Below are 12,600 nucleotides of genomic sequence, written 5' to 3'. Positions count from 1 at the left end.
AATCCTCCTCCTAGTGTAACTTTCGGTGAGACTATTGAAAATGGCCTAGCATGACAATCGGTATGACAATCCAGATTGTCATGCTAGTTCATTTTCAATTGTCTTGCTGATTTAAGATTGAATTTAATCCAATTAAACTTCTGAAAATTCCTAAAATTAATTCAGAATTAATTAATCAATTAATTCAATTAATAAATAAATTATTCTTCGCAGATATAATTTATTTTCTTAATTAAATTAGATGACTTAATTAATTAATAGAGAATTAATTTTAGTCTTGAGCAGCAACCATGCTTCTGCAGATCTTCTGAAAATCACTGAAAATTATGAATCAATTCCACCACTTCAACGTTGACACTCGATGTACTGTCTGGTTCATGAGTGACTAACTTCCGTGATGTTTCTTCATGTCTTGACTTTGACACTTTGATTTTCTTCAGATTAAATCCTTGTAATTAATGATACCCTGACGAGATCTCTGTCACTTGATTAAATCCACGATCTTGATTTATATCACTGAGGCATGATCAACTTCTTGAACTTCTTCCAGTGAATTAACTCCTCAAGTCTGTAGATGAACCTTGTTTCTGAATCCTTTGACATATATTACTTTGCGAGATCTCTCTGACGGTCGATCCACTATTTACTTATTACATTCTTATTTGAGTTGAGTTGAATCCTCGAATATACAAATAGGCTATGACATATGACTTACAATCTCCCCCTATTTGTTTGTTAGACAATAACACACAAATACCTAGAGGATAACTCAACTAACAAATAAGAAAAAGATATAAACATAAATGCAAAGTAAATAGCAGAAAAGTTCTGGATGAGATTTAACATTTTCCAGATTCCAAGTAGATGTTCCTCTAGACTGAACATATCTTCAAGTAGTTCCATCTTCATTTGTACAACCACATTTCCTGTTGAGAAGCCCATATCTCTTGCTTCTCCCCCTATGAGAATCAACTGATTAAAGAAGATCACCTTCGTTTTACCACCTCTCCCGTACAATAGGATCCGCAGATAAAAACCAATGGTACTCCCCTAACAGCTTCTCCCCTTACTAGGAAATCACCTTGTGTTTACCACCTCTCCCGTACAATAGGATCCGCAGATAAAAACAACAATGGTGTGGTGTAGTGTACATATAGGATCTTTTTCTTCCTCCCTGCTATTTCTCCCTCTTAGTTGAGGAATCCTCCAAACTATTAGTTAAGCTTTTATCTCCCCCTTAAAGAAGGAATGTATGCCGTCGTCTGAAGGAGTTCTCATATTTCACTTGGTTGGAAAAGAAATAACAAGTAGTTTCTCTTTCTTCCTCACTGTGAGTGTGTGATTGTGTTTTAGTGTACCTCACATGTGTTTCACTCTTCTCTCCACTCGTGTTTACACTCATTCTCACAAGTGTATCACTCCTCTCATAGCTCCAAAAATCAGCTATACCTGCAAGGAAAATCACCTTAGCCATCCTTAAGGAGGTCACAGGTGGTGCAATGGGAGTTCACAAATCCCCATCCTTGTTAAACTCGTCAGATAAATCTGAGTCATAATCTACAAGTTGCTAGTTTCCCTTTTAGGGTTCCAGATTTGAATTCTGGGAAGGTAAACAATGATCCAACGAATTTAGCATAAAGATCAAAGTTCCCTTCTAATGTCTGTGAAGACATTTCCTTGTGACTTATCAGGTAATATCTGAATCATTGTCAATAAGTTGCCGATCTGCACCTATGTCAGATCCACTATCCGCAGATGCATCCAGGGGATTTAAGCCTGGGGAGGTAGACACTAACCACTGACATATGGCTTTTGGATCAGTATCCTCTCCTAACACCTGTAAAGGCAATTGGTCCACTAATGAACCTTGAACAATCGAATCTGACCTTAAAATGGTCGAAACTCTTGTTTCCGTCAACTCATCCTTTGTGTGTGTAACCTCTCCTTGTGCATCAAGAATTGATTATGTTTGAAGTGGTGACACTACATCGGATACCTTGGCCGACAGGCAAAATTCAATAGACGCACCCTGTTGAGAGAATGAATCTAGTAACTGTTTTTGTGCCTTTTCAGCCATTACATCTTTTTGAGAAGATGTATGGGGGCTAGCAGTTGTCTCGGTTTAAATACTACTCATCTATGTAGGAGACAGAGCTACTGGGTTGACTACAGAACCTTCCTTATGTGGTGCACTAAGGCACTATCTCTCTCACGCTCATTCATACTACATTTAGTGGTAAGAGAGTGTTGGTTGGTTCTGTTTTTATGTTTGTCTTTACAGTCTGGGATAGACGTTGTGGGTTTTCAACCTCATGACTGTCAATGAAAGAAAGTCATTGGAGACTGAACCTGTAACACAGAACATATGGTAATAGAGAGAAAATGATTTACAATAGTGATTTCAAAAGATTTTACATGAAATAAGAAATCACTAATGTAGAAAGAAGTTTGATTTTGTTTTTCAATATGAATGAGTTTTTGATAAAACATTGATCACTTAGGGTAAAGTCTAAGTAATTCTCATTCATGTCAAAAGCTTACAAATATCTGCAACATAATGTTAACAACATATCATTGACCGATACTTGTCAAGTACTTTAGATACTAATTGTTATGTTGCATAATAATATATCACTGCACATATAAAACAATATGATTGTGCCTAATGATAAGAGAGTTAAAAATATGACGACTCTACTAGTTCATATTAAACAATAACTTCAGTTAGAGTGTCATACCATGTTCTTGATGATTGCTTGAGTAGTACACTAGTTCATACCAACCTGAAGTGAGATTGTGAAGAAGAGATTGCATAGTCCAATAGATCTGCAGCTACAAAGTCCATGAACTGTGGTGCATTGACTTCCTCTTTTGACTCACCAACCAGGAGTACACTTGTACACATCTTACTAGAGTCCAATTCCAAGTGTAATGTACAACAGGTGCCTGATATGTCGTAATATTCTCAAGTCTCGTCACCGGTGCTATATGTTAGATGATGCTTCCTGATAATAACCTAGCACACTATACAAAATTTTCAATGATAACATATCCAGCTTGCAAACAGCCATATCCCTCAGATAAACCTTTGCTGTTATCTCCAAAGGTAACCAGGGGGCCAGCTTTCTCAATCCACATTTGATAGCAGGGCTCTATCTCCGGTCATATGTCTTGATGATCCACTGTCAAGAATCCACACTACCGGTTACACCTGTTTAATGCCCTGCACTTCAAATGGATTAGACCTTCTTCGGAACCCAAACTTGGTTGGGCCCGACATACTTGTAGAATTGTCCTTTGTCAGGCAAAACAACATTTTTAATTTTAATTGTCTCAACTTTCTCAATGACTGAACATTTGACCTTGTAAACAGCCTTAACAAATTTCTGTTTAAGCTTAGGCACAAATGTCTCCTTTCTAGCCTTAGAAGGACTGGCAGTCTTAGACCTATCATGCTTCTTGTTATTCACATGCTGACGAGGAGTAGTCTTATCATTAGACACATGCTTACCATTAAAATAAGCATACATCATATTAAAAGCACAAGACATACAATTAGCAACACCACATGCCTTATGAGAGTGATTAACAGCAGGTAATTTATACATGGTAGACATGGCATTATTGTTATCCAACTCATGTGTGTCTGAGTTAGTCTCAGTTGCTTTCACAACTTTGACTGGAACTTTCGACTCACTTGACTTGGAAACAATCTTCTCATAAGCATGATCCTCAGCACGTATTTCTTCTTGAATAACAGAAGAGGTCGCATCAAATGGTTCAGCAATTGATGCTTTATAGAGGGGTTCATCAACACCCTTAAGCACATGTGGTACTTCCCTCCCTTTAGCACAGACATGAGGAGGGGAGTTTATGCCTAATTCTCGAATAGCAGCATTGTAATCATATCCTATTCCAGATGTTTGATTAACAGCTTGCTTACTGTAGAACTCTTTAGCCTTCGAACAAGAATTGAGGTAGGCTCTAACCTTAGTCTCAAGACCGGTGATCTTGTCTTTGAGAATAGTTTCGAGTTTTCTATAACAGTCAACTCTATTCTCTAGAAAAGATACCTGTTCTTTTAATTTGTCTTGATTAATATGCACAAGTCTTAATTCATTGACCTCTTTCTCAAGATCTGTGATCTTTAAACTTAACAGTTCATTATCACGACGTGCACAATCTAAGTTACCTCTTAGATGATAAACCATTTCAGCATCAGAAAGTTTTACCTCTATTCTTGATGATGAAGCTTTTCCATCAATAGCCATAAGAGCAAGATTTCCTTCATCTTCATCTTCACTGTCAGTATCATCCCAGCTTCTTCCCTTTGCCAGATAAGCCCTTTCAGAGTTCTTTCTTACTTGCTTTGGCTTCCTACATTCTGTGGCAAAGTGTCCCAACTCATTGCAGTTATAGCATCTAATGGTGCTTCGATCAACCATCCATGTTTTGTACCCACCACTGCTGGTGTTAGAGGATGAAGATCCACCTTTCTGGAATTTGTTGTAGTTGGACTTGTACTTAAGCTTGGGATTCCTCCTAAATCTGACATGGGAGAATCTCTTGACAATTTGGGCCATTGATTCATCTTCCAATTGCTCCAGCTCTTCCAAGGAATAAAAATCATCACTTGATTGATTTGTAGTAGGAGGATCATATTCTGCTACTAACTCATTTTCCTCACCCTTGGAAAACTGTACCATTCTTTCTAACTGTTGAGATTGTTGTTGTTATTGACCTTCAGCTACAAGTGCAGTAGATGTGCTGACCATTCTATCCTTCCCGTAGACTTCCTTCTGTTGAATCTGCTCCAACTCATAGGTTTTTAACACTCCATAGAGCCTGTCCAAAGAAATCTCACTCAGATCTCTAGCTTCTCTAATGGCAGTGATTCTATGTTCAAGATGAGCTGGCAGTGTTAAAAGGAACTTTTTGTTGACCTCCCTGATTGAATAATACTTTCCATTGATGTTCAGGTTGTTGATCAACGCATTGTACCTCTCAAACACTTCAGTAATTCCTTCTCCTGGATTTGATTTGAAATGTTCATATTCAGAGGTTAGGATTTCCAACTTGTTCTCCCTAACTTCCTCTGTGCCTTCATTAATCACCTCAATAGTTTCCCACATGTGTTTGGAATTTTTACAGTTCATCACATGTCTGTTCATCAAGGGATCAAGGGAATCAATTAATATTAATTGAAGGCTGGCATCCAAGGAGGCTTCTTCCTCCTCAGCAGGAGTAAAATCTTCAGGCTCTTTTGGATAGGTTCTAGCTTCAGTAGTCACCACACCATCTATTATTACCTCCGATTCAAAAACCATCGGAGTTTTTATACCCTTCTTTAACAAGTTTGAATATTTGGGATTTGCAACTTGTAAAAATAATAGCATCTTCTTCTTCCACATGATATAATTCTCTTTATCAAATTGTGGAATTTTAACGGTTCCAACTTTATGTGAAGTCATTATGAATTTTTGAATAAATAAAAATTCAAGGAGTTGAAAAATCACAAAAGTCTAGGATCTTGATTTGTTCGTTAATCAGAAGGCTCTGATACCAATTGTTAGGTCCCAATTTGTTTGTAGAAGGGGGGGTTGAATACAAACAGTACCAAATAATCGAATAAATGCGGAATAAAAAATGTGAAACAAAATTCAAGTTAAATAAAAATATTATTAAACTTGAAAGGTGTTACAACAACTGTATCGATTACAAGGTATTAATCTCAAATCAATTATTACAAATCTAGAATAAATTCGACATGAACTTTTTCTATTTTTGTAATTAAAAGATCAAATGCTAAAGGCGATTTGAGATTAAGTTCTAGGTATTTTGATCCGCTAGATTGTTACACAAGAACAAGATAAATAATTCTAGTTGATTGGATTTAACTTTACAATCTAGAAATTTGATCTTGAAGTTTGCAGAGAAAATGAAATATTGTTCTGCTTCTTTTTCTTTTGTTCTTGGGTGTTGACTTCTGTTTGATGTGTATTGGATTGATAAAGATAAGTGAACTGCTGCTTGTCTGCTTCTTTTTAATCAACAGAATAGAATTGAACTGGCAAGACAATCCTGAGCTCAGCAAGACAATCGGTAGGACAATGGATTGAACTAGCAAGACAATCTGAATGAACTAGCATGACAATCAGAATGAACTAGCATGACAATCAGAATGAACTAGCAAGACAATCCTCCTCCTAGTGTAACTTTCGGTGAGACTATTGAAAATGGCCTAGCATGACAATCGGTATGACAATCCAGATTGTCATGCTAGTTCATTTTCAATTGTCTTGCTGATTTAAGATTGAATTTAATCCAATTAAACTTCTGAAAATTCCTAAAATTAATTCAGAATTAATTAATCAATTAATTCAATTAATAAATAAATTATTCTTCGCAGATATAATTTATTTTCTTAATTAAATTAGATGACTTAATTAATTAATAGAGAATTAATTCTAGTCTTGAGCAGCAACCATGCTTCTGCAGATCTTCTGAAAATCACTGAAAATTATGAATCAATTCCACCACTTCAACGTTGACACTCGATGTACTGTCTGGTTCATGAGTGACTAACTTCCGTGATGTTTCTTCATGTCTTGACTTTGACACTTTGATTTTCTTCAGATTAAATCCTTGTAATTAATGATACCCTGACGAGATCTCTGTCACTTGATTAAATCCACGATCTTGATTTATATCACTGAGGCATGATCAACTTCTTGAACTTCTTCCAGTGAATTAACTCCTCAAGTCTGTAGATGAACCTTGTTTCTGAATCCTTTGACAGATATTACTTTGCGAGATCTCTCTGACGGTCGATCCACTATTTACTTATTACATTCTTATTTGAGTTGAGTTGAATCCTCGAATATACAAATAGGCTATGACATATGACTTACAAACCCAATCTACGACTTAACCTCATATATCTCATTTATGCATAAATGAAAGCCAAGTCTGCATAGGAAAATAAGAAGAGTTCGGGAAAAGAAAGGAAGTTATACCCAAAACGTGTTGGATTTCAGATTTGGATCATATGCAATATGTTCTCTACTTGATTAAAAGTTTGACCAACCTGCAATGTCAATACATATCTCTGGTGAGAACCAATTGTAGTGGTTGGAATTGTCAGACCTAGTCTTCAGGAAGACAACAAATAAATAACAAACCATATCCCCTTATCTGTATTTTGTTTCCACGTTATATTAGTTGCAGTAGTAGTTCCGTTAATATAGGAACCAACTTAGCTTAGTCCACTATAAATATTTTTGTATGTTCACAGTTTAGTAATGTATCAGATTAATAAAAACATTGATTACCATAAACATGTTCAGCTCACATGGTATCAGAGCCCAGAAGCCATAATAGCTTCTCCCCTTACATTTTCACTCTTCTTAATCTGCAACTCTCATCACTTTCTTCACTCTTCTTAACCTGCAATTTTTTTCTCTTATCATAATGGCACCAACATCACCAACTTCCTCTGAATCTTCAACCACCGCCCCAGCTGTAGTCATTTCTTCCACAAATAATAATTCTGCTCATAACAATAATCTCATCTCGATCAACACGGCTACCCAAATACCTTTCAAATTATCACGGGGTGGCAATTATGCCTCGTGGCGATCTCAGTCCACTAACCTTCTCTTTGGTTACGATTTACTTGGATATGTTGACAGCTCTTTTCCATGTCCACCTGAAAATACCCAAGCAACCCATGTGCGCAAATTATGGTTGCGACAAGACCGGCTAGTGACCAGCTCGTCCTATAGGCTATTCAAGCCTCGTTAACTGGCACCATCGCACCTCTTATCTCCACCCGCTCTACCTCATCTGATGCTTGGCAAAAACTTGAAACTACCTTTGCCAATCGTTCTAACACCAGAATGCTCACTCTCCTGTCCACACTGATGAAAACTTCCCAAGAAGGAATGGCCATTGCTGATTATATACAGACAATCAAAACACTAATCGATGATTTGGCCCTCATAGGCCACCCACTAAGCGATGCAGAGATTGTTGCACACACACTAAATGGTTTAAGTCCTGATTACAAAGAGTTTAATGCTGCCATTCGCGCACGGGAGACGGCCATGACATTTGAAGAACTTCATGATAAGCTCCCGGACTATGAAAGCTTTATAAAAAAGGACGAAGGTAATAAACTTCCACATGCTATTACAGCTCATCATACACAACGTTTGGCTGCTCAAAAACCACGACGTGATTACCGTGGATCCAATTCTCACCAGAAGACCTTTTTCAACCCTCTCCAACCTCCTACTCGTCCTAGCTACACTAATAATTCTCCTTCTTCATATCCACACTCCCAGGCCAACTATGCTCCCCATCCTAACTCGCATCCCAATCCTACCTCATCTGGACGACCCATCTGCCAGCTCTGTGACAAAGCAGGCCATACAACCAAGGTGTGCAGGTCACGAGCCAAACCATTTTCATATTTCACCGGGCCACAAGCCAATATCAGTACTGACCGTAACTCTTGGATCGTCGATTCAGGATCCTCTCATCACATTACCTCAGACCTCAACAATCTTTATATTCATTCTGCATATGAAGGCAACGAAGACATTATGGTCGGCAATGGTAATTCTATTCCCATCACACACACAGGCTCTACTTCCTTACCCACCTCTACACGACTATTTAACTTAAATCAAGTTTTATGTTCACCGCATATTTCACACAATCTCTTGTCTGAATCTCAGTTTTGCACCACTAACTCTACTTCTGTTGATTTTTTCCCTACTTATTTTATTGTCAAGGATCTGAATACGGGGGCATCTTTAGTCCGCGGCCAGAATAAAAATGGTGTCTATGAATGGCCTGTTCACTCCCCTACTTCTCCGGTCCTCTCTCTCCATAGCTCCATAATCAACAACTCGGAACTCTGGCACCAACGACTAGGCCATCCATCTTATCATCTTCTTAGCAAATTTCCTATTCCACTGTCTGAGAGAACGTTTAATAATGTTCATTGTGATGCTTGTCGTAATAATAAGAGCCATAAACTTCCATTTGGCACAAATTCTATTCTTTGTAACTCTCCGCTTGAAGTAATATATATTGATGTTTGGGGTCCTGCACCCTTCATTTCCTTTGATAATTTTCGCTATTATGTGATTTTTGTGGATTATTACACAAAGTACACTTGGTTTTATCCACTTAAACTAAAATCTGATATCACTCATGTGTTCATAAAATTTAAAACGCTGGTTGAATTTTTTTCCAAGAACACATCAAAACAGTATACTCTGATGGCGGTGGCGAATATACAGGTCTCTCTCACTTTCTCTCCAATAATGGTATTCAACATCTCAAATCTCCACCATGCACACCATAACTCATGGGTATAGCCGAACGAAAACATCGACATATTGTTGAAACCGACTTGACCCTCCTTCATCACTCTTCTCTGCCTATCAAGTATTGGACGACCGCATTTCAAACAGCGGTTTATCTTATTAATCGAATGCCGACACCCCATCTTCAGTTCCATTCCCCCTTTGAACAATTATTCCGTGAACTTCCAAATTATCACAAATTGCGGCCCTTTGGCTGCCTCTATTACCCACATCTTCGTCCTTACGCAACCTCCGAATTACACTCACGCTCTACCAAATGCATATTTCTTGGCTACTCAAATCCCCACAATGCTTACTTGTGTCTTGATCCCACATCCTCAAAAACTTATGTCACTCGCCATGTCGTATTCTTTGAAAATATCTTTCCATTTCGGGACATCCAAGAGCCAGGCTCTACTTCAACTCACACATCTTTCCATCTCTGGAACCCTTTGAAAATGGATCCTTCCCCTTCAACCTACTCCAATTCCATAACCAAACATTCTCCCCCACAGATCTCGACCATTTATCCCCTCCCACCTTACCAATCGTTCAACAATCCTCTCTAGAACCACAACCACCAGTCTCACCCATTCAATCTCAGTCTCCATCATGCACCATTTCGTCATCTCATCCTCCTCTATCTCCTCCAAATACCACAACCAACACCCCTTCCTCTACACCTACAACAATCTCTCTACCTCCACACCCATCTCCATCGCGTGTTATTATTACCCGTGCTAAAACAGGATATTTAAAACCTCGACAAATCATTGATCTTCATATCACCAGTTCCTCCATACCCTCTACTGAGCCCAAAACTGTCACCCACACACTCAAAATCCCTCATTGACGTGACGCCCTCAATGCTGAATACAATGCTCTCCAACACAATCACACATGGACCCTTGTTCCACCAAATCCTTGTCAAAATGTCATCGGTTGTAAATGGATTTTCCGCACTAAATACAATCCATATGGTACCATATCTCGCTATAAAGCCCGACTTGTTGCTAAGGTCTTTCATCAACGCCCTGGCATTGACTTCTCTGAAACCTACAGTCCGGTCATTAAACCCACCACGATACGCGTCATACTCAGTCTTGCTGTCCAATTTGGTTGGGAATTAAGACAACTCGATGTTAATAACGCTTTTCTTCAGGGCAATCTCACTGAAACTGTGTTTATGCAACAACCTCCCAGATTTCGTGATGCGCAACATCCTGATTATATTTGCTTGCTTAAAAAACATATATATGGTTTGCGTCAGGCACCACGTGAATGGTACAAGGCACTTCGTTCCTTTGTGTTACAACACAAATTTCTCCACTCCATCAGTGACAACTCTCTATTTATTTATCATCATGGTTCCATGATTATTTACATTTTAGTCTATGTTGATGATATCATCATCACAGGAAATCATCCATCCTCTACTTCACATTTTATTCACTTACTTTCCTCCCATTTTTCTCTTAAAGACCTTGGACCCCTCCGTTATTTCTTAGGCATGGAAGTACATTATACCTCACAAGGCCTTTTCTTGTCCCAACAAAAATATATCACTGATATCCTCACCAAAACACATATGCTTGAAGCCAATGTCGTGTTAACCCCCCTCTCTCCCAAAGAACATCTAACTCTAAATGATGGCACTCCACGAACAGATGCCACTGAATTTCGACAAATCATGGGCTCCCTTCAATACCTTTCCCTTACTTGGCCTGACATATCTTTTACAGTTAACAAATTGTCTCAGTTCATGCATAATCCTTCTGTTACACACCGGGCAGCTGTCAAACGGGTGTTACGATATCTAAAAGGCACCGTCACTCATGGATTACATTTCCGAAAAAATCACAATCCCACTTTACATGCCTTTTCGAATTCTGACTGGGCAGGAAATCCTGATGACTACACTTCTACCACTACATATCTCGTTTTCATTGGCAGCTCACCTGTAAGTTAGTCATCAAAAAAACAGAAAACCATTGCTCGCAGCTCTACCGAGGCTGAATACAGGTCAGTTGCCCATACTGCTGCTGAATTAAACTGGATTACCAATCTACTCCAAGAACTCCGGCAGCCATACACAATGCCACCAACCATATATTGTGATAATATTGGAGCAACGTACCTCTACAAAAATCCAGTTTTCCACTCTCGTATGAAACACCTAACTCTTGATTTTCACTTTGTCCGACATCAAGTGGCAAACAACCTCCTCCACGTCTCTCATGTTCACACTCAGGATCAACTTTCAAGATTGGCCTCCATCCCGGAAGCTCCATCTTGCGGGAGCATGTCAGACCTAGTCTTCAGAAAGACAATAAATAAATAACAAACCATATCCCCTTATCTGTATTTTGTTTCCAGTTATATTAGTTGTAGGAGTAGTTTCGTTAATATAGGAACCAACTTAACTTAGTCCACTATAAATATATTTATATGTTCACAATTTAGTAATGTAACAGACTAATAAAAACATTGATTACCATAAACATGTTCAGCTCACAGGAATGTGGTTGTTTCTTTCATTTGTTATTATTTGTCCCTTGTAAAATGCTCTCTACGGTAATCGAATCATTTGTATACTTTGTCCCCGACAGACAGTATTTTTCAGTTGCTAGTAGAACTAAATGACTTCGTTAGTTTAGTGTCTTGTTGCTTGATAGCAACACAAAAAATCCTTCTCTTTGGGATCTGATATCTGTTTGTAAGAGGATGTATTCAATCAAGATTTTGAAGGATTTTTTTAGATTATTGAAATCATGAGGTATTCAATTAGGATTTTAAAAAATCCTTTAAAATCTGATGGTATTCAACAGAGATTAGAAAAAGTTTTTTAAAACATGAGTGTATTCAATTTAGATTTTAAAAAGTATACCGAAATCTGACGGTATTCAATTTAGATTTTTAAAAATCCATCAAAATCTGATGGCATTCAAAAGTCTTGTGGATTTTTTTTATTTGAAAACCTCGTGGATTTTGATGAATTTGCTAGTTCATTTTTAATATTTTGAAATCTCTTTAAAATACATGAGATTTTGAAGGATTTCCGGAAATTTCACAAAATCAGCTAGACTCTACAAGATTTTTCTATCAACTACGTCAAAATTCAAGAACAATTAAAATCAACGTAAATCTTTTAAAATCATGGATTATTATCGATCCTTTAAAATCTGAAATGAATATACACCCCGTTGCAGAAGAATTTGGAGCA

The sequence above is a fragment of the Apium graveolens genome, chromosome 10 (genome assembly GCF_009905375.1).
Source record: "Apium graveolens cultivar Ventura chromosome 10, ASM990537v1, whole genome shotgun sequence".
Taxonomy (NCBI): Eukaryota; Viridiplantae; Streptophyta; class Magnoliopsida; order Apiales; family Apiaceae; genus Apium; species Apium graveolens.
Note: the sequence above shows the minus strand (reverse complement) of the source record.